This window comes from Equus caballus, chromosome 1 (assembly GCF_041296265.1).
Source record: "Equus caballus isolate H_3958 breed thoroughbred chromosome 1, TB-T2T, whole genome shotgun sequence".
Classification (NCBI taxonomy): Eukaryota; Metazoa; Chordata; class Mammalia; order Perissodactyla; family Equidae; genus Equus; species Equus caballus.
In genome coordinates this window covers 105,164,258-105,185,356 of record NC_091684.1, presented here as the reverse complement: position 1 = coordinate 105,185,356, position 21,099 = coordinate 105,164,258, and the positions used below count along the sequence as shown (strand labels likewise).

Below are 21,099 nucleotides of genomic sequence, written 5' to 3'. Positions count from 1 at the left end.
AGTGGCATTCCTGGGGAGAGCCAGGATTCACTAGGAGCAAGAAGGTGAATGTGAAGGGAACACTCAGATGCAGGGGAGTCTGCCGATGAGAGACTGAGTCCCAGAAGGCCAGCGGAGGCTCAGGGGGAAAAGCTATCAGAAGAAAACAGACAAGAGCTTTACGACCTTGGAGAGGGCAGTAGCCCTTAAACAAGAGTTTTTAAATTGCATAAAGGCAAAAAAAAAAAACCCTAAAGGATTTCACCATTTAAAGATTTTGAGTTCAACAGAGTGCCCCATAGACAAGCTGAGCAGACTAATGACAGTCTAGGAAAAATATTTGCAAAGCCAAGAACAGTCATAGCTAGGACGTTCAAGAACTGCAGATCAGCAAGAAGGAGACGGGAAACCCAATTTTTAAAATGGGCAAAGGATTTGATAGATAATTTGCTGAAGGGGAAACGCACTTGGCTAGTAAGCACATGAAGAGATGTTCTATCTCACAGAATGCGAAAAATGCAAATCAAAACAACCGATAACGCTTTGTAAAATCAGGAGGTTAGATGGTATCAAGTTCTGGAGAACACGGGGGAATAAAGAGCCCTGGGTTCTGGCTGGTGTGACTACAAAGCGGTGCAGCTGTCTGCAGAGGAGTCTGATGGTACCTAGTGAGATGAAGAACACACACTCCCTTCGACACAGCAATTTCTCTCTTGAGGACACACCCTCACACCTCCCCTCCCAAAAATGTATCTTGCAAAGGTTCACAAGGTTTACAACAACCACATGTGTCATAACCAGGAACTGTAGGCCAGCTAGGTCCAACAGCACTAGAATGGATGAGGAAGAGGTGGAATCTGCTTTCGATGAATGTTATGTAGCACTCCGGAAAAATGACCTAGATTCCAGGAAGCAACGTGAAGACATCTCAGGAACTTACAAATTGAGTGTAAAAAAAGTGAAAAATGGAACATGATTTATAGTACAATACCAATTATGTAACTTTAAAAGTATGTACAAAAAAATAGGACTTTATGTATTTTCAAGAATAGACATATATCTAAATAAACATAGATGGTCCATTGAAAGGGTATATACCTAAAGTAGGTGCCTACAAGGACAGAGAAATAGAAGAAAAAATAGGAAAACAAACAAAAGAGACTTTGCACAGACCGATTGAAGAAAAAAAATATAAATTTTGTGCAAGTGAAATAAAACAACTAAATAAATAGGATAAAGGTGTTTGACGTGTATTCATACTGTTCCAGCTAGCTATTGCTGCATAACAAACTACCCTGAAACTTAGTGACTTAAAAAGAACAAAAACCTTTAAAATATCTGACAATATTTTGGGTCAAGAATTTGAGCAAGGCTGACTCTTCAGCTTCTACAGAGTATTGATGAGGGCCACTGGGTGGTATTCAGCAGGCAGCTGGGCTAGGCTGGAAGGTCCAAGAAGGCTTCATTTTCATACCCAGTGCCTTGGGGAGAATAGCTGAAAGGTTGGGCTCGGTTTGGTCTTTCTCCCTCTGCATGTAATCTTCCCAGCAAGGTAGCCAGACTTCTTATATGGCACCTCAGGGCTCCAATAGAGTGTTTTAGGAGAACAAGGCAGAAACTGCAAAGCTTCTTCTGATCTAGCCTTGGAAATCCTACCGCTTTGCTGTTGCCACAATATATTGGTTACAAGGCTCCATAAGAATTTCTGAATTCTGGAGGGACGAGGTAGTGTCTTAATCTGTTCAGACAGCTGTAACAGAATACTATAAGCTAGGCGGCTTACAAACAACAGAAATGTATTTCTCACACTTCCGGGGGCTGGGAAGTCAAAGATCAAGTTGCCAGCAGATCTGGTGTCTGGTGAGAACCCACTTTCTAGTTCACAGACTGCTGTCTTCCCCTTGTGTTCCCACATAGTGGAAGGAGTGAGGGCGATCTCTGGGGTCTCTTTTTATAAGGGCACCAGTCTCACTCATGAAGGCTCCACCCTCATGATCTAATCATCTCCCAAAAACACCTCACCTCCAAATACCATCCCATTGGAAATTAGGTTTCAACCCAAGAATTTGGGGGGAACACAAATATTCAGTCTATAGCAGGTCAGGAGAAAAATAGATGTTTTATTTCTGTTTACAGTGGTATAGTTTCCTGAACTGCTGTAAGTTATAAATAGCTTATAAGAAAAGAGAAAAAGTGTTCCTTGTGTCCAGAAAATAGAACATTAAAGAACCAGCAAAGTTTCAAACAAAAAGGCCATAAAGAATTTATAATCATCCTCATCAGTTTATTCAGTCCTATGTAATTAATTCTTGTTCCGCTTGATCTTGTGGTAACAATTCTGTGAGTCCATTAGTTTCTTTATTAGAGTTCTGGAAATTCTTACCCAGTCCAGTGGTAAGATCTTAAAGTTACCAGAAACTTATACTTCAGAGTATTGTCAGAGTCTTTTCCACGGATCTCTGTGAGGATTAAGTACTTTGGGATTGTGGTTAATTGTAAAAGATTTCAGGAAAGCATCAGAGTAAAACAATAATTGTCTATGAGTGACAAGACTTAAAATGCCATGGCTAAATATCTGACAAGAGTTCATTATAATGCAATTGATAAGGAAACTTTGTTACTTCCGTGGGATACAATATTTGAAGATAGTAACTGGAATTATGACTGATTACATGGAAAATAAAGATATTGACAAATTTCTAGGAATTTCATAGAATTGCTGAAACGTTTATCTTACTAACACATATCCATACAAATATAACCTAAAGAAGGTTAAAGATTATTTTTTTACAATGATTCCCATGTAATTTAACATATAAAATAAATCTAATCAATTTAATATCTCTCTTTTTACCAGGTGAGTGAACAAATCCTTTGAGATTTTCCAGGGGCCCTCCAGAAAATCTAAAGTTAGTTTGAAGTCAAAAAGACTTTATTTGGGATTTGATTTTGTAAAGTTTGTCAAAAGTGCCAAAAGGTTTGAACACTTGATTAAATAGGATCACAGATCACTATGAAACAATACTTATTCATTTACCGAAGTGACAGTGAAATATTTCAAAGGCAAACGTAGGAAGTAACATAGTTGAGGGGAAAAACCCAAACACCTGAGCCCTTTTAAACTTGAGAAGGCTTGGTTTTCATAACTAATCAAGGACCTGATAAAGACAACATGAAGCACAGGAAATTATTTTGATAAGACAAAATAGACAGAATCTTTGTTTCATAGAAAAACTACTCAGCAGATTTTTAAAAACGCACTTTTACAATCTCTTGTTAGGAATAGACCAATAATCCAAGAAAACTTTATCTTGTAATAGAGAAAGAAAATCAAACTTCCCTTTTGCATTGGTACACTATTGATATTAAAGCTCATTTAAACTCTCATAATAAATGCATTCAATTTTAGCCAGCTTAACCCCATGAGACAAAATTCTCTCTCTTGCTTTCTCTTTTTAACTTTCTATATGCATTTAGATTTTTGTCCTCTATTTTCCTCTTTCTCACTCTGAAACAACCCTTAAACAATCTCTAAAATAAGACAAAATTGCTTGCCTTTTCCTTAACAAAAAATGCATCTTCGTACCTTATATCTTTCCTTAAAAACACACCTTACTTTCCTTGCACACTGCATATAAGATTTTTTCCTTTACCCGTGTTATTCTTGTAGCTCATTTAAATGTATTGATTAGAATTCTTAAATATTAGTAACCTTAATTTCCAGTGTAAACTAGGAAGTAAACAATTGTGAACTGTCTGTCATATATCAGCATTCTGTAGTAGATTAGTAAATTTATGAATATACCATTTCATAATTTCTACAGACATTTTTTCATAGTACAATTTTTCAATGTGGTAAAAAGAACATGCTTATTAACAGACCCACAAATCTTTTGTCTCTCTGTAAAAACTGAGATGCCAAAGTACATAAATTTAAATTTATGTTGAGAAATTAATGTTCCAGTATTTCATTTTATTTGGAAATGATCTAGATATTCAATGAATATCTATCATTTAACTAAATTAGTATAACTTAAAGGTTTCAAGTTACCAAAAAGATTTTGGAAGCCATTTTTTAAGTAGATATATTATAAAAAATAATTATTGTTGAAAATTTCATTTATAAACTTTTATCCCACTTACATTTATTTAGTTCACTTGTTTTTAACAATTATGCTTGGATTACTCATGACATTTCATGAGACATTAAACAAAGCTAGCCATCATACTAAGTTTTTTTTGTTGACAAATCAGGCAAGTAATAAAAATCACAGAAACAAAGAACCTAAAATTTAAATATATAGCTCTCCTCCCCTCCGTTTTTTAATGCCATGTTTGACATACACCAAGCAATTCATCTTTATTGCGCATTTTGTTCTTAGGTTGAACTTATGATTTTATAATCTTAACTCATAGAAATAACATAAGCATATTTGACTAATAAACCCAGGTAGAATAAAATTGTAAGTCTGCATTATATCTAGTGCTGACAACTCTGAAGACATACCTATTTTTATTTAATCAACAATCTTTATCTTTATTTACCAAAGATTATCCCACATTACATGAAACTGAAAAATATTCAGGTCAGTTTTTATTTTTTTAAAGTTTTAGGAAGACAATTTCTATAAACACTTATTTTTTAAAGTCAATTAATAGAGCTCTTCTACAAATTAAATTTTGACAATACCGTCCAACCATAGAAAAATACCATATGTACATAACATAAATACATAAACAAACAAATGCAAGTAGAGATTTTGTAGCTTTTATCCTAAATCTTAGCCACGTTTCTGGCAGAGAGAACAAGTTAAGATTACCTGCTCATGAGAGCTAAAGCTTTTTACCAACATTTGTGGAGAAGAATTTTAGAATTTTTTATTGGCCTTGATATGTAATATTTTGGAGAGTTTGGACTAAATTTTGGGCCAGGGACCCTTTGGAGACACAAATTAGCAGTTTGTTTCCCCAAATCCTCCTTTTCCCTTCTTTATTTCTTTTAATCTCTGGTGGCTGTATTAGCCAAGAGTTATCTCCTTGGATGTTTACATTTCAAAGATATAGTAAGTTTTAATCTCAAAGGGACAGAGAAAGGATGTAAGTTTTCTGTAAGAAGGAATTCAAGGGGCCTACACGCCTATTATCAGAAATCTCAGGCAATTACTTTTTAATTCCCCCTCCCTTTTTTTCTTAAGTATAGGACAATTGTTTTTGCAATGTCCTGGCTTTGTACAGTATCTACAAGTGTCTTGAGGTAAATAAGAAAGGTACTGTGGTTGATGAGGAGGGTTGGAGTCATTAAAAAAAATTTTTTTAATGTGCTTTATTTTTTAGGGCAGTTTTAGATTCCCAGTAAAATTAAGCAGAAGGTATAGAGATTTCCTATATACTCCCTGTACCCGCACATGCATAGCTTCCCCGTTATGAACATCCCCCACTAGACTGGTACATTTGTTGCAGTTAATGAACCTACATTGACACATCATTATCACTCAAAGTCTGTGGTTTACATTAGACTTCACTTTGGTGGTGTACATTCCGTGAGTTTGTACAAACGGATAATGATGTGTATCCGCCATTACAGTATCATGCCGAATAGTTTCACTGCCCTAAAAGTCCATCATGCTCGCCTATTCAGCCCTCCCTCCAAACTCCTGGTACCCGTTTATCCTTTTACTGTCTCTAGAGTTTTGCCTTTTCCAGAAAGTCACATAGCAAGAATCATACAGCATATAGCCTTTTCAGATTGGCTTTCTTCACTTAGTAATACGCATTTGGAGGGGAGGAAAAAGCATTCCTTGACCTCCTTAGGATCCCTGGCTGAGCCTGAAAATCAAACTGACAAAGATTAACAGGAGAAAAGCATACAGACTTATTTACTGTAAGTCTTACATGACATAGGAGCCTTAATAAGGAAATGAAGACCTGTGTGTTTTTATCTAGATTTGATGAAATTGTGCAGGAATATGCTAGGTTAAGGAGTACAAAGCAATTGTAATCAACTGGGGGAAACTGAGCAAAGTCTGTTTGTTAGGATTCTTCTTGGCATCTCTTTGTCTTCAGAGACAAGGATGCTCCTTTCCTCCAGGTGTAGGGAGGGCACCTCTCACATGAGGGTTTTATGATGTGTTTCAAGAAAGAAGAGCAAAGGGGAGAGGAGGTTGGAGTGACCTTCCTGTCTTTGCTGTTTTCTCGAATTCCTTCAGCATGAAATATTCAATATGCCAAAGTATCATGTTTTGGAGTAGTGAGTCCTGAACCCCATCACATTTAAGTTTCTTCCATGTCCTTTTATGGCTCGATAGCTCATTTCTTCTTAATGCTGAATAATATTCCATTGTCTGGATATACCACAGCTTATCCATTCACCTAGTGAAGAACATCTTGATTGCTTCCAGGTTTGGGCAATTATGAATAAAGCTGCTATAAACATCCTTGTGCAAATTTTTGTGTGGAAATAAAATTTCAACTCCTTTGAGTAAATACCAAGGAATGCAATTATTGGGTTGTGTAAGAGTATGTTTATTTTTTTAAGAAACCACCCAACTGTCTTCCAAAATGGCTATAGAATTTTTCATTCCCACCAGCAAAGAGTTCCTGTCACTCCACATTCTCACCAGCATTTAGTGTTGTCAGTGTTACGGACTTTGGCCATTGTAATAGATGTGTGCGGTGTGTGTGTGTGTGAGGAAGATTGGCCCTGAGCTAATATCTGTGGCAATCTCCCTCTATTTTGTATGTGGGATGCTGCCACAGCATGGCTTGATGAGCAGTGTGTAGGTCCATGCCTGGGATCCAAGCCTGCAAACCCTGGGCAGCCAAAGTGGAGTACGCAAACTTAATCACTACAGCACCGGGCCAGCCCTCATTGTTGTTTTAATTTGCAATTCCTTGATGACATATGATGTGGAGAATCTTTTCACATGCTTATTTACCATCCGGTGAAGTGTCTGTTAAGGTTTTTGGCTTATTTTTAAGCTGGTTTGTTTGTTTCCTTGTTGAATTTTAAGAGTTCTTTATATATTTTGGAGAACAGTCCTTTTTCAGATGTGCTTTCGTAAGTATTTTCTCCCAGTCTACGGCTTCTCTTCTCATCCTCTTGACATTGTCTTTAACAGAGTAGAAGTTTTAAATTTTAACGAAACCCAGCTTATCAATTTGTTCTTTCACGAATCATGCCTTGGAGCTTTATCTAGAAAGCCATCACCTTATCTAAGGTCTTGTAGTCTTTCCTCTATGTTATCTTCTAGGATTTTTACAGTTTTGCATTTTACATTTAGGTCCATGATCCATTTTGAGTTAAATTTTTATGAAAAGCATAAAGTCTATGTCTGGATTCATTTTTTTGCATGTGGATGTCAAGTTGTTCAGTATCATTTGTTGAAAAGATTATCTTTCTCCATTGTATAGCCTTTGCTCCTTTGTCAAAGATCAGTTAACTATATTTATGCAGGTCTATTTATGGGCTCTCTATTCTGTTTCATTGATGTATTTGTGTATTATTTGCCAAGATCACAGTGTCTTGGGTATTGAAATTTATGGAGGCTCCCTTGTATGCAACAAATAGCTTTCCACCTGTTGCTTTCCAAATTCTGTCTTTGACTTCTGATAATTTAATTACAGTGCGTCTCAGATTAGACCTCTTTGGAGTCAGACTAGTTGTGAACCATTAGACTTCATAACTCAAGATATCTATTTCCCACCCTAGATTTGAGAAGTTCTCAGCCATTACTTCTTTTTCTTTTTCTTTTTTTTCTGAGGAAGACTGGCCCTGAGCTAACATCTGTTGCCAATCTTCCTCTTTTTTTGCTTGAAGAAGATTAGCTCTGAGATAACATCTATTCCAGTCTTCCTCTATTTTGTATATGGGTCACCACTACAGCATGATGACTGGTGTAGGTCCACCGGGGATCTGAACCCACAAACCTGGGCTGCCAAAGCAGAGTGCACGGAACTTTAACCACTACGCCAGTTAAGCTTTCTGCCCCTTTCTCAATCTCTCTTTTCCCCTGGGACTCCCAAATGCATGTATTATTTCACTTTACAGTGTCCTATAACTCCCAAATACTTTCGTCATTCTTTTTCAATCTTTTTCTTTTTGTTCCTCTGACAGGATAATTTCAAATGACCTGTTCCTTATCAAGCAGTTCATAGATCTCTGCTTCTTTAGGATCAGTTACTAGAACTTTATTAATTTCCTTTGGTGTTGTCATGAGTGCCTGAGTTTTTGTGATCTGTGTAGCCTTGCATTGGTGTCTGTTCATTTGGAGGAGCAGATATTTCTTCCCATCTCTGCAGACTGGTTTTAGTAGGTAAAGACCTTCTCTTGCCAGGTCCCAAGACTGACAGGACTGCCTCTGGGATGGTGGTAGAGCCAGATTGAAGCTAAGTCACATGGCTGCTGCCAGGTCTGCAGTTTGATCTGGTCAACAGGTTTATTACCAGAGGCACAGGCAGTCATGGTTTCCATTGGGTCCCTAGGCTGGTGGAAATGTCTCTAGGACCATGGTTAAGTGGAACTGAAGCCAGGTCACAGGGCCACTTCCAGGTCCACAGTTGGCTCCACAGATAACAGGCTTGTTACCAGGGTCATGAATGGGTTTAGCTCCTGCTGGGTCCCTGGATAGACTCTTGCTGGATCCCTGGGTGAGTCCCCAGGCTGGCAGGACTGCCTCTGGACCATGATAGAGTGAGGCTGGAGCTGTGTCATAGGGCTGCCTCAAGGTCGACAATAGAGTCTATGGTTGACACGCCTGTTACTGGAGATGCCAATGGGCATGCCTCATCTTAGGTCCCTGTGCAATCAGGACTGCCTCCAGGATCATGGCTGAGCAGAGCCAAAGCCAGGCATAGGCTTGCTTCCAGATTTGCAGTTGGGTCTGCAATCAGCAGGTCAGGTGCCAGGGGCATGACAGGCGTGGCTCCTCCTAGTTCCCTTGCTAGCTGAGGCTGATGGCATTACCATGGATAAGCAGGCCTGGAGCCAAGTCCATAGGGGTTTGAGGCTGCTTCTGGGCCATGGTCAGTGGGCCGGCCACTGGTGTGCTGGGTCTGCTTTCTCAAAGCTGCCCTCTTCAGTCTACCAGGATCCCAAAGCTCCACAAAGGCACTTTTATCTATGATGGCTGCCAAAGCATTGTTTCTGTTGGGGGATGAGGGTGGTAACCTTCTATTCTGCCATCTTGCTGACATCATCTTCTAGAGGTTTCTATTGAGATATCCTCAAGCTCAGAGATTCTTTCATCAGCCATGTCCAGTCTACTAATTAATACATCAAAAGCATTCTTCATTTCTGTTGTAGCGTTTTTGATCTCTGGCATTTCTTTTTGAGCCTTTCTTAGAATTTCCATTTCTCCGCTTATGTTGCTCATCTGTTCTTGCATGCTGTCTACTTTATCCATTAGAGCCCTTGGCATATTAATCATAGTTGTTTTAAACTCCTGGTGTGATAATTCCAACGTCCCTGCCATATCTGAGTCTGGTTCTGAAGTTTGCTCTGTTTCTTCTGATTGTGTTTTTTGCCTTTTAGTACGTCTTGTAATTTTTTCTTGACAGCTGGACATGATATACTGGTTAAAAATAACTTCTGTAAATAGGGCTTTAATAATGGGGTGTAAGGTTTGGGGAGAGGAAGAGCATTCTATAGTCTTTTGATTAGGTCTCAGTCTTTTAGCGAGCTCATGGCTCTGAACTGTGAACTTCATGCATGCTTCTTAGTCCCCCGCCCACTGAGGTGAGAGAGAATGGCTAGAGTGGGCTGGAGCTGGGCTTTTCCCTTCCTCCAGGTGGAACGCTAGAGCCTGCTAGAGTCAGATATTCTCTTTTCCCCGGGTCAATTAGGCTCTGATAAAACCCCAGCAGGTTAGGCTTTGGTTAATTAGTTTTTCCTGAGGGCAGATCTTATGAAGAACAGAATGCATTATTTTAAAATGATTCCTTTTTCCCTCCCCTTGCTGGAAGCAAGGGGATTTTTCTCTGATATTCACTGTGAGAATCAGGTAGGTATCCAGGAGGTAAAACTCACAAAATGACAGGGTCTCCCAATCACAGGGTCCTCCTGGAGTTTTAAAATCTGAGTCAGCCAAACTGAGCCCTCAGTCATTGCAATTCAGGTTTCCCTACCCTGGCACTGATCCCTACGCCCCCCTCCCCAGGTTGCAGCTGTGGTAAGTTGTGATTCTCTGTATTTGACTGCTGGTCTCTCCAACTTTAAGGGCAGATGTTTGCCCTGTGACCTCACTTCTCTTATGGATCGAAGAAAAGTTGCTGATTTTTTCAGCTTTTTAGGATGGAGTGGTGACTTTCAAGCTTCTTACATGCTACACCAGAAACTGGAAGCCTTGAGTCATTTTTGTAAAGACTCAATTTGCAAGCCAAGGACTGTTGATTTTAATTCCTTCTTTTTCTCGCTTATCTGGCTATCAGTATTTACATATGTCTCATGCCTGCCTGAGTGCCTTTTGTAATCCTTAACTTTTGTTCAAAGTCTAATTTTTTGCTTTTTAATTTAAGGGAGTCCCTCAGGCTAATTGTAATGCCCTTTTTTTGGTGTCCTTTCTTTCTTTCTTTCTTTCTACCTTCCTTCCTTCCTTCTTTCCTTCCTTCCTTCATTTCCCTCCCTCCCTCCCTCCCTCCTTCCTTCCTTCCTACCTTCCTTCCTTTCTTTCTTTCTTTCAAGATTGGCACCTGAGCTAAGATCTGTTGCCAATCTTTATTTTTCTTCTTCTTCTCCCCAAAGCCCCCCAATACGTAGTTGTATGTTCTAGTTACAGGTCCTTCTAGTTCTGCCATGTGGGATGCCATCTCATTGTAGTTTGATGAGCGGTGCTGGGTCTGCACCCAGGATCTGAACCAGCGAAACCAGGGCCTCCAAGGCAGAGAGCGTGAACTTAACCACTCAGCCACGGGGCCAGCCCCAGATGTCCTTCTTTTAATTTGAGCTTTCCATAGGTACCAATATAACATTTATTTAGGATGAGAGCTCTCTAAAAATCTGCTTAGATATAAAATTTTTTCAAATCAAAAGATCTATCATCTGGCCATTAATAAATAGGATCTCCCAAGGACACCCATTCCAAATGCACCACAAACCAGAGAGCCTTTTTATGGAAAGACCCAGAGGCAACCTTCCAGACTTAGAGTAAATTTTTACCATGGATGCAAGAGGGGTCCCTGGAGCTGGTGCAGATGATGTACTCCCCATGATCCAAAAATGTCACTCCCAGGGATGGTCAAAGAAAGCAAAGACCTCTGTGTCACATGCGATAAGGAAACTCCAGTGTCCCACAAAAGTGAGAGGCCTTTAATTGCAAACCCACTAATCCGTGATATCAGATAGGCAATACAAGGATGGGATTTTCCCAGCACTGACAAGTAAGTGAAAGTAAAAGATGACAAAGTCTTCTTATGGGCTGTGGCCCCTTAGATAAAGTCCCCTGAAAGATGGTGTCACCAGCTACCTGACCAGAGTTGCTTAAAGAGTTACTTTGGCTTAAAGAGTTGCTTTTGGCTTGGGAGCTTAAAGAATTGCTTAGCAAGTGCAATCAGCATTCAATAGTTCCTCAAAGTTGCTTTTCAGGATGAACAGCTACCCTAGTGGTAGCTTGAACCAGCTCAGACCAGTCCAAACCACACTGCAGTAATGATGCCTGTGCAGAAGAATGGAAAAGTGCACGAAAGTAACCTTGACCTCATTATAATATGAAAAACCCTGCCCCGGGAGGAACTAAAGTCCTATTAACATAACATGCGATGTATGTGGAGGTGTGTATTTGAACTGCACATGTGCCAGCCCATGCCTGCCTCTACGTGGAATGATGAAACTTCCTTCTTGTTTATTCATCCCTTACCCCAAATAAAAAGCACCCACTCCCTGTGCTCAGGGAGCCATAGCTTTGTGAGATTCTTCCCTATGGTCACCATTTTATTTGCTGCATGCTATAAATAAAATTATGCTTTGTGTGACGATTACTTCTGGTGCAGTTTGATGAACTCGCCAAGGAGAAGACTCACGTTGTTCCAGTGACAATGGCACAGTCAGTAAGGCAGCGTCTCTGGTCCCCAGCCTGACAGCTGGCCACCCACAGCTGCAGGCCCCAACAACCTACACCCACCAGTTGGCAGAAAAACCAGGGAGAGTACATTCTCACTGGATCCAAGCCAAACTCTCAAGGCACAAAATAAGACAAAAGGAGAATTTCACCCAGTTTTTTTTATTGGTGACCCACAACAAAGTTTTCCAAAAAAGATGATAGACTGGTGAGAATTAAACCCACCAGTCTTTGAGGCCAGCTCAAACAACAGGCTTAAAGGACCTATGCCTATGTTTTATCTTATAATTCTCCCCATTATGGCAAATGACGCAAAAGACAAAGACAAAGAAAAATTATGTCTGGCCTTAGGAGAGAATCAGATCAAAAACAAATAGCCAAAGCTGCACAAACCCAAAGAACTAGTTCACAGAAATGTTTTCTCCTGTTAATCTAAATTTGGAGGGGAAAGGGGACAAAGAGAAATTCCTTCCTCGCTCTCTCAGCCAGACACTACAGACAGACATTCAGAAGACTGGCATGGTAAGAATTCTTACCTTTTGACAGCTTTTATCTGTCCCAGGATCTCATCTGTAGTTTCAGAGCGAGTAGGGTATCCCAGCCATTTGCTGTCCCTTTGTGATCACCAAAGTTGTAGGGGAGGAAAAAATGTTTCAGTGAAACAGACCATCATTAATTGACCAGGGCCCTGCAAATTAGACTGACAAAAAATTAACAAGAGAAAAATAAACAGAAGTTTATTAACATGTGCACAATGCATACACATAGGAGCACTCAACAGTAAGTAAATCAGAGGAGTGATTAGAATTTGGGCTTATATAGTATCTTAACAAAAGAACAATAAATTATAGAGAAGTGACAAGACAAAGAAAAGAGACTTTGAGCTTCTATGAGTGGCAAACTGTGGGAAGGTGAGTATACAGGGGAGGAGGTTTGTTATGTATCTCCTCTGGCACCGTCTCCAGACTGAAAAGAGTTTAGAGTTGTCTCTGTTGATTAAGAATCATCCCGTCCTACAAAGAGAACAGATTAGTGGCTACCAGGGGAAAGGGGGGGTGGGGGGTGGGCACAAAGGGCGAAGGGGTGCACCTACAACACGACTGACAGACAATAATGTACAACTGAAATTTCACAAGATTGTAACCTATCATTAACTCAATAAAAATAATAATAATAATCTAGTTAAACAGGAAAAAGTCAGCGAGAGAGGGAGAAATTGGAGCAAGAAGAAAGTATTGATTTATTTTGCAGAAATACAAATGTAAAGATCGAGGAAAAAAAAAAAAGAATCGTCCTGTCCTTCCTGGTGGGGGCAGGTGGGGATAGTAGAGAGTTTTTCTTCTGTTTGCTTCTTTTCAATTGCCTTTAGCTCAAAACAATCCTTATGCCAGAGTGGCATATTTCTGGCTAGAATACTCTGCTATCCTTCACTTGTAACTGAAAGAGATGAAAAATCCATAAGAATCCAGAAGATTAGGACATTAGTAACACACTTGATTTAATTGATGTACATAGGACTCTGCATCTAACAACCACAGAATCCAAATTCTTTTCAAGTGCAAATGGAATATTGACTGAAATTGATGATATCCTGGGCCATAAAGCAAGTCTCAACATATTTCAAAGTATTAAAATCATACAATATATTCTATGACTGCAGTGGAATTAAGCTATAAATCAATTTCAAAAGGCAGCTAGAAAATCCACGAATGTATGGAAATTAAGCAATACACTTCTAAGTAACCCAAGAGTCAAAGAAGAAATCACAAAGAAAAATAAAAGATATTCTGAGCTGAAGGAGAATAAAAATGTGACATCAAAATTGTGAGATGCAGTAAAAACTGTGATTAAAGTGTAATTTATAGCTTTAAATACATATTAGAAAAGAAGATCAATTATCTAAGTATCTATCCTTAAAAAGCTAGAAAAGAACAAGAAAACCCAAAGAAAGGAGAGTTAAAGAACAAAGAGCAGAAATTAATAAAATAGAAAACAAACTTTGTTTTCTTTGGAAAAAAACTAATAAAATTTATAAGCTTTGTTCCAGAGAGAGAGAGAAAGAGGACACCAATTACCAGTATCAGGAATTGAAAAGAGAATATCATTATAAAATCTGCAGACTTTAAGAAGACAATAAGAGGAAACATGAAAAACTCTGCCAATAAATTTGAAAATGGACTAATTCCCAGAAAAAAAATTTACCAAAAATAGATGTAAGAAGAAATAGAAAATCTGAATAGACTTACAACTAACTAGGAATTGAATATTGTGTTAAATGCTTCCAAATATTTATTAAAGAAATAATTCTAATCTTAAGCAAACTCTTTCAAAGAGTAGAAAAAAAAGAATACTTTTATAACTCATTTTATGAGGTCTACATAACCTTTACACCGAAAGTACATTACCAGAAAGAAAAACTACAGATAAATCTCTCTAATGATCACAGACACAAAATCCTAAATAAAATCTAAAATAAAATATTAGCAAATCTAATCAGCAATATGCAAAAAGGATAACACATCACAACCAATTTCAGAAACGCAAATTTGGTTTAAAATTTGAAAATCAGCATAATTCACATTAAGAGAATAAAGGAGGGAAACAAATGATCATCTCAATAGATGAATTTGATAAAATTCATCACAAATTCATGATTAAAACTTAACAAACTAGGAATAGAAGGTAATTTCTTTAATTGGATAAAACTCCAGCAACTTTTTAATAATAATATATTGAAAGCTTTCCTGAGACAAGGAACAATCACCTGTGATCACCACTCCTGTCCAGCTCGTACTAATGGTCCAAAAAGAAATAAAACAAGACAAAGAAATAAAGGTTATAAGGTTTGGAAAGAAAAAATAAAGTTGTCATTATTCACAGAAAATATGATTGTATATGTAGAAAATCCAGCAAAGTGTACAGAAAAATTATTAGAAATAAGTAAATTTACCAAGGTTGCTGGATATAAGGTGAACATACAAAATCAGTTATTCTTTATGTACTGTAAGCAAAGAATTACAAAATGTCAATTCTCCCCAAATTGATCTACAGATTCAATGTAATGCCAATCAAACTCTTAATGGGATTTTTTTTTTTTACAAGATGTGACAAGTGGATTCCAAATTTTATAGAGAAAATGGCAAAGTGTAAAGAATACCCAAGGCAATCATGAAGAAAAACAAAGTTGGAGCACTGATAATACCTAGTATCAAGACTTATTATGAAGCTGTAGTAATAAGACATGTAGTATTGGCACAAGAAAAAACAAACAGACGAATGGAACAGAATAAAGAATCCAGAAACAGATAAACTGATGTATGGTGACTTGATTTATGATGAAGATGATACTGCAGACCAGTAGGGAAAAGGTCTTCTTGACAAATGGTGTGAGGTCAACTGGATACCTATATAGAAAATGAAAGGAAGCTCAATTCCTCCCTCATACAATATACAAAAATCTGTTCCAAGTGGGTAATAGATCTAAATAGGGAAGGCAAGACAAAAAAGCTTTTAGTTATAGTTACAGGTAACTAAAGCACTAGAAATGTGGCTAGTCTGAATTGAATGGGTTCTATGTGTGAAATATACACCATATTTCAAAGACCTAGTACCAAAAAAGAATTTAAATATCTCATTAAACTTTTTATATTGATTACATGTTGAAATAATATTTTGATATGTTGGGTTAAATAAAGTATATTATTCAAATTAATTTCACCTGTCTCTTTTAATTTTTTTAAATGAGAATACCAGAAAATTTAAAGTTACATACATGACTTGCATTTGTGGCTCATCTTATATTTCTAGCAGCTATGCACTAGAAGATAGCATAGGAAAAGATGTTTATAACCTTAGGATAGCAAAGATTTCTTTAAAAGGACACAAAGAGCACTAACTGTAAAAGAAAAGACTAATAAATTGGACTTTACAAATATGAATAACTTCTGTTCATCAAAAATGATATTAAGAGAGTGAGAAGCATCAAAATTAAAAATATTTCTGCTTTTAAGGATACCATCGAGAAAGTAAAAAGATAATCCACAGAACGGAAGAAAATTTTTGCAAATCATATACCTGAGAAGGGTCTAGTATCCAGAATATATAAAGAACTCTTACAACTTAATAATAAAAACAAACAATCCAATATAAAAATGGGCAAAGAATCAGAATAAGCATTTCTTTAAAGAAGATATACAAGTGACCAATAAGTACATGAAAAGATGCTCAACATCATTAGCCGTCAGGGAAATGCAAATCAAAACAACAGTGAGATAACACTTCAAACCCAGCAGGATACCCATAACAAAAAAAATAGATAGTAAAAAATGTCAGTGAGAACCTGGAGAAATTGGAGCCCTCAACACTGCTGATGGGAATGTAAAATGGTAGTCACTTTGGCACAGTCTTGAAGTTCCTCAAAAGGTTAAACACAGTTACTATATGACTCAGTAATTCCACCCCTAAATACATACAAATTTATATGTATATATCTCCAAGAGAAGTGAAAACATCTGTCCACATAAAAATTTATAAGCAAATGTTTGTAGCAGCATTATTCATAGTAGTCAAAAAGTAGAATAACTCAAATGTCCACCGACTGATGAGTGGATAGATAAAATGTGGTATATCCATAAGATCCATACAATGGAATGTTATTTGGCAATAAAAAGAAATGAAATACTGATAAATACTACAACATGGATGAACTCCGAAAACATTATGCTAAGAGAAACAAGCCAATCACAAAGGATCACATATTGTGTGATTCCATTTATATGAAATGTCCAGAACAGGCAAATCCATAGAGACATAAAGTAGATCAGTGGTTGCCTAGGACTAAGGTAATGGACAGATTGGGAGATGAGAGCTAGGGGGTGTGGGGTTTCTTTTTGGAGTGATGAAAAATATTCTAAAATTTATTGCGGTGATGGTCACACAACTCTGTGAATATCCTAAAAGCCATTGAATTGTACACTCTAAATGGGTACATTGTATGGCATGTGAATTATATCTCAATAAAGCTGTTTTTAGAAAAGGGTATGATGGCAAATCATAGCATAAGAGAAGATATTCACAATACCTGTAATTGAAATAGAACTCATATCCAGAAAATATAAATAACTTCAGAAGTCAATAAGAAAAAAATAAAGACAACCCAATTGAAAAAAGAGCAAAAGACTCGAATAAGTATTTCACAAAAGAGAATATCTGAGTGGTCAATAAACATCACATCAATAGTCATGATGGAAATGTGTATTAAAACCATAATGAGATACCACTACTTACACATCAGAATAGCCAAAATTTAAAATTACTCATAATATCAAGAATTAGAGGATGGCCCATGGCCAAGTGTTTAAGTTTGTGCACTCCACTTTGACTGCCCAGGATCTCGCCGGTTGGGATCCTGGGTGCAGACATGACACCGTTCCTCAGGCCATGTAGTGGTAGCATCCCACATAGCACAACTAGAAGGACATACAACTAGAATATACAGCTATGTACTGGGGGGCTTTGGGGAGAAGAAAAAAATAAAAAGAAAGATTGGCAACAGATGTTAGCTCAGGTGTCAATCTTTAAAAACACAAAAAAAGAATTAACAAGGGAGTGACATCAGCAAGATAGTGGAATAGGTGGTCCCCAGCCCTCATTTCCCCACACAGAAACAACTGACAGCCATCTACAGACAAAAGTGCCTTTGTGGGAGCTTTGGAATCCAGGTCACAGTTTACAAAACCCCAGTGGAGCCCAAGACTAGGGAGGGCTGCTTTGAGAAAGGAGACCCACACTCTGGTGGCAGGCCTGCCAACCTTGGTTCTGACTGCAGACCTGGAAGCAGCCCTTTCCCCCTGTAGACTCAGCTCCAGCCCCACAGTCCTGCCGCCAAACCTATCCACCAAAAGACCTAGAAAGAACTATACCCGTTGGCACCCCTGGTAACAGGCCTGCTGACCTCAGACCTGATTGCAGACCCTGAAGCAGCCCTGTGACCCAGCTCCAGCCCCACTCTATCACCGTCCCAGAAGTGGTTCTGCCTGCCCAGGGACCCAGCAGAATCCATACCTGTCCATGCCTCTGGCAACAGACCCACTATCTGAGGACATGACTGTGGACCCAGCAGCATCATGACCTGGCTTCAGTCGTGCTTGACCATGGCCCCAGAAGCAGTACCACCAGACTGGGGAACTTGCAGAAGGTCCTTAGCTGCCAAAACTAGTCTGTAAAGACTGGAAGAGATGTCTTCTCCTTCAAATGCACAGGCACCAATGCAAGGCTACATGGGGCATGAAGAATCAGGCAAACATGACAAAACCAGGGGAACTAATAAAGATCCAGTAACTGACCCTAAACAAATAGAGATCCATGAACTACTTGACAAGGAATTCAAAATAATCATCATAAAGAGACTCAAAGGGCCAATGGGCTGTAAGAGAACACAAATAGACAACTAAACAAAATCAAGAAAACAATACATGAACAAAATGAGAAACTTAATAAAGAAGTAGAAACCATAAAAAAGAACCAAATAGAAATCCTGGACTGAAGAATACAATGACTGAACTGAAAAATTCAATAGAGAACTTGAACAGCAAACTCATTCATGCAGAAGAAAGAAGCAGTGAACTCAAAGACAAGTCTTTTGAAATTACCCAGCCAGAGGAACAAAAAGAAAAAGAATGAAAAAGAATGAAGAAAGCATTGGGGACCCCTTAGATACTATCAAGTGAAATAATATATGCATTATGGGAGTCCCAGAGGAAAACAGAGACAGAAAGGGGCAGAAAGCTTATTTAAAGAAATAATGGCTAAGAATTTCCCAAATCTAGGGAGGAAAACGGACATCTTGATTTACGAAGCACCAAATAAATAAGGAACTCAAACAACTCAATAGCAAAAAACCCAAGTAACCTGATTTTAAAACACACAAAGGATCTGGATAGATAGTTCTCAAAAGAAGACATACAAAAGGCCAACAGATAAATTCAATTGTGTACCTTAAATATATACATTTTTTATTTGTCAATTATACCTCAATAAAGCTGAAAAAATTTTTGAAACTAAAAAAATTAATCAATTAACAAGGTCATGAAGCAACTAAAATTCCCCTATGCAGCTGGTGGGAGGGTACAATCATTTTGAAACATTGTTTCAGTGTCTATGAAACCTGAATATATGCACACCCTATGACCAGGTCTTCTACTCGTAGGTATACAACCAAAAGAAATACGTGCATATACACACCAAAAGGTATATACAAGAAAATTTATAGCAGCTCAATCCATAGTAGTTCAAAACTGGAAACAATCCAATGCGTATAGAAAGTAGAATTGATAAATAAATTGTGATATAGTCCTACAATGGAATATTATACAGCCAAAATAATGGATGAACTATTATTGCAACCATATGGAGGGCTATTATAAGTGTAACATTGAGTGAAAGAGCCAGGCACAATAAAATTCATAGATTATGCAATTCCGTTTCCACAGAGTTTAAAAATTAGGCAAGACTAAAGTATATTCTTTAGGGAAAAAGCTCAGGTGGCACAATCCTAAAAAACAACCAAGAAATAACCAGAAAGGTATTTTTGTCAGGGAGGAAGCAGTGATTGAGAAGCACAAGACGGGCCTCCAGGCGCTGACGTGTATTTCTCAACTTGAGCAGTGGTTACATGGGTGTTCACTTTGTGATAAATTATTGAGCTAAACAGGTTAGTTTTGTATACTTTTCTGTATGCATGTTATATTTTACAATAAAAAAGTTTAAAAAGAAGAGTACTTACTAGCAAGGAAACATATTCCTGAAGTATCATAAGGTGAAAAAACTTACAAAACTGTTTATATGGCATGGTCTTAATTTTACTCGATGAATGTATTTTTACACGCTTAGGTAAATTAAATGATCTGGAGAGGCACACACCAAGGTGAAAAGGCAGTTACCCTGGGATGCAGTCACAGTGTTTTTGTTTGTTTGTCTGTGTCTACGTATTTCCTGGTCTTTCTGTAATAAGCCTTTATTGCTTTTCTAATAAGAAATAAAGTCATTTTGTAGTATTGGCCTGGGACTAAACTAACAGATCAATAGAACAGAGTAGAAAACTGAAAAAGAGACTCAATGGATATGAGAATTTGATGTGCGATAACGGGAGGATTGCGAATTAATGGGGAAAAGACGGGTAGTTGATTCATTTCATTGGTTCAACTGGCTAACAGTTGGGAAGATGAAGTTGAGCTCTACCACATACCATTTGCTAAATAAGTCCCTATGTTATTTAAATACACACAAAAACTTTTAACCATACTAAGTAAAAGCGTAAAATTTTAGAAGACAATATAAGCACGTCATCCCACATTCTTGGAGCAGAGAAGGCCTTTCTAAGCCTAGCATCAAAGTTGGCAAGCGCAAAGGAAATGGTTGACAGATTTGACAATATAAAACGATAAAAGTACAATAAATATATTTTTCACAGCACCATAGGTTCACAATTAGAACAGCTCTAAAATACTGAGGAATAAATTTAACAGGAAATGTGGAACGCCTATACGACAAAAACATGCAACTTCACTGGAAGTCATCAAAGAAGACAGAGAAATGGAGAGCTTGGCGGAGGGAGTGGAATTTACGCACCACAGCTTTGCTCAGATTTAAAAAGAGAGAGAGAGAGAACCTAAATGTTCACGAATGGATTGATCCTCCTGACTGAGTGAAGCGCGGTGGGACAAGAATGCGTCAGCTCTGCGCACCCCTTTATGTGCAGAGAAGGTTTCTCTGCCACTTCCTCTCACACACCCCGACTCTAGAGGAGCGGCAGTAGCTGAACTCTGATTGGCCCTGTTTAGCAGGGGTAAGGTCCCCGTGTTAAACGGACATGCCCATGCTTGGTCTTCCCTATGCTGCCCCTCCGTGCATGCCCTGGTGGTCTTGGAGCTCCCCAGCTGCCCTGGGGCTGACCTGGTTGTGCCTCACCTTCTGCCATCACCCTGGGGTCTGCTGACCTGCTCCAAACCCCCTTACCCTGGAGCTGGCCATATTCCCAGACTCTCCCAGGCTGTGCCCTGCGGTCCAGTTT

At 38.3% G+C, this 21,099-nt stretch overlaps 1 long non-coding RNA gene across 1 annotated transcript in view; it reads right to left on the bottom strand.

Moving 5' to 3' along the window:
- LOC138923976 (uncharacterized) overlaps positions 1-21,099 on the bottom strand; it is a 67,633-nt gene that overhangs the window by 18,370 nt on the left and 28,164 nt on the right. The window contains exon 2 of the long non-coding RNA XR_011438396.1: positions 12,566-12,643. This is a non-coding gene — a long non-coding RNA (uncharacterized lncRNA). The remainder of the gene's footprint in view (positions 1-12,565; positions 12,644-21,099) is intronic.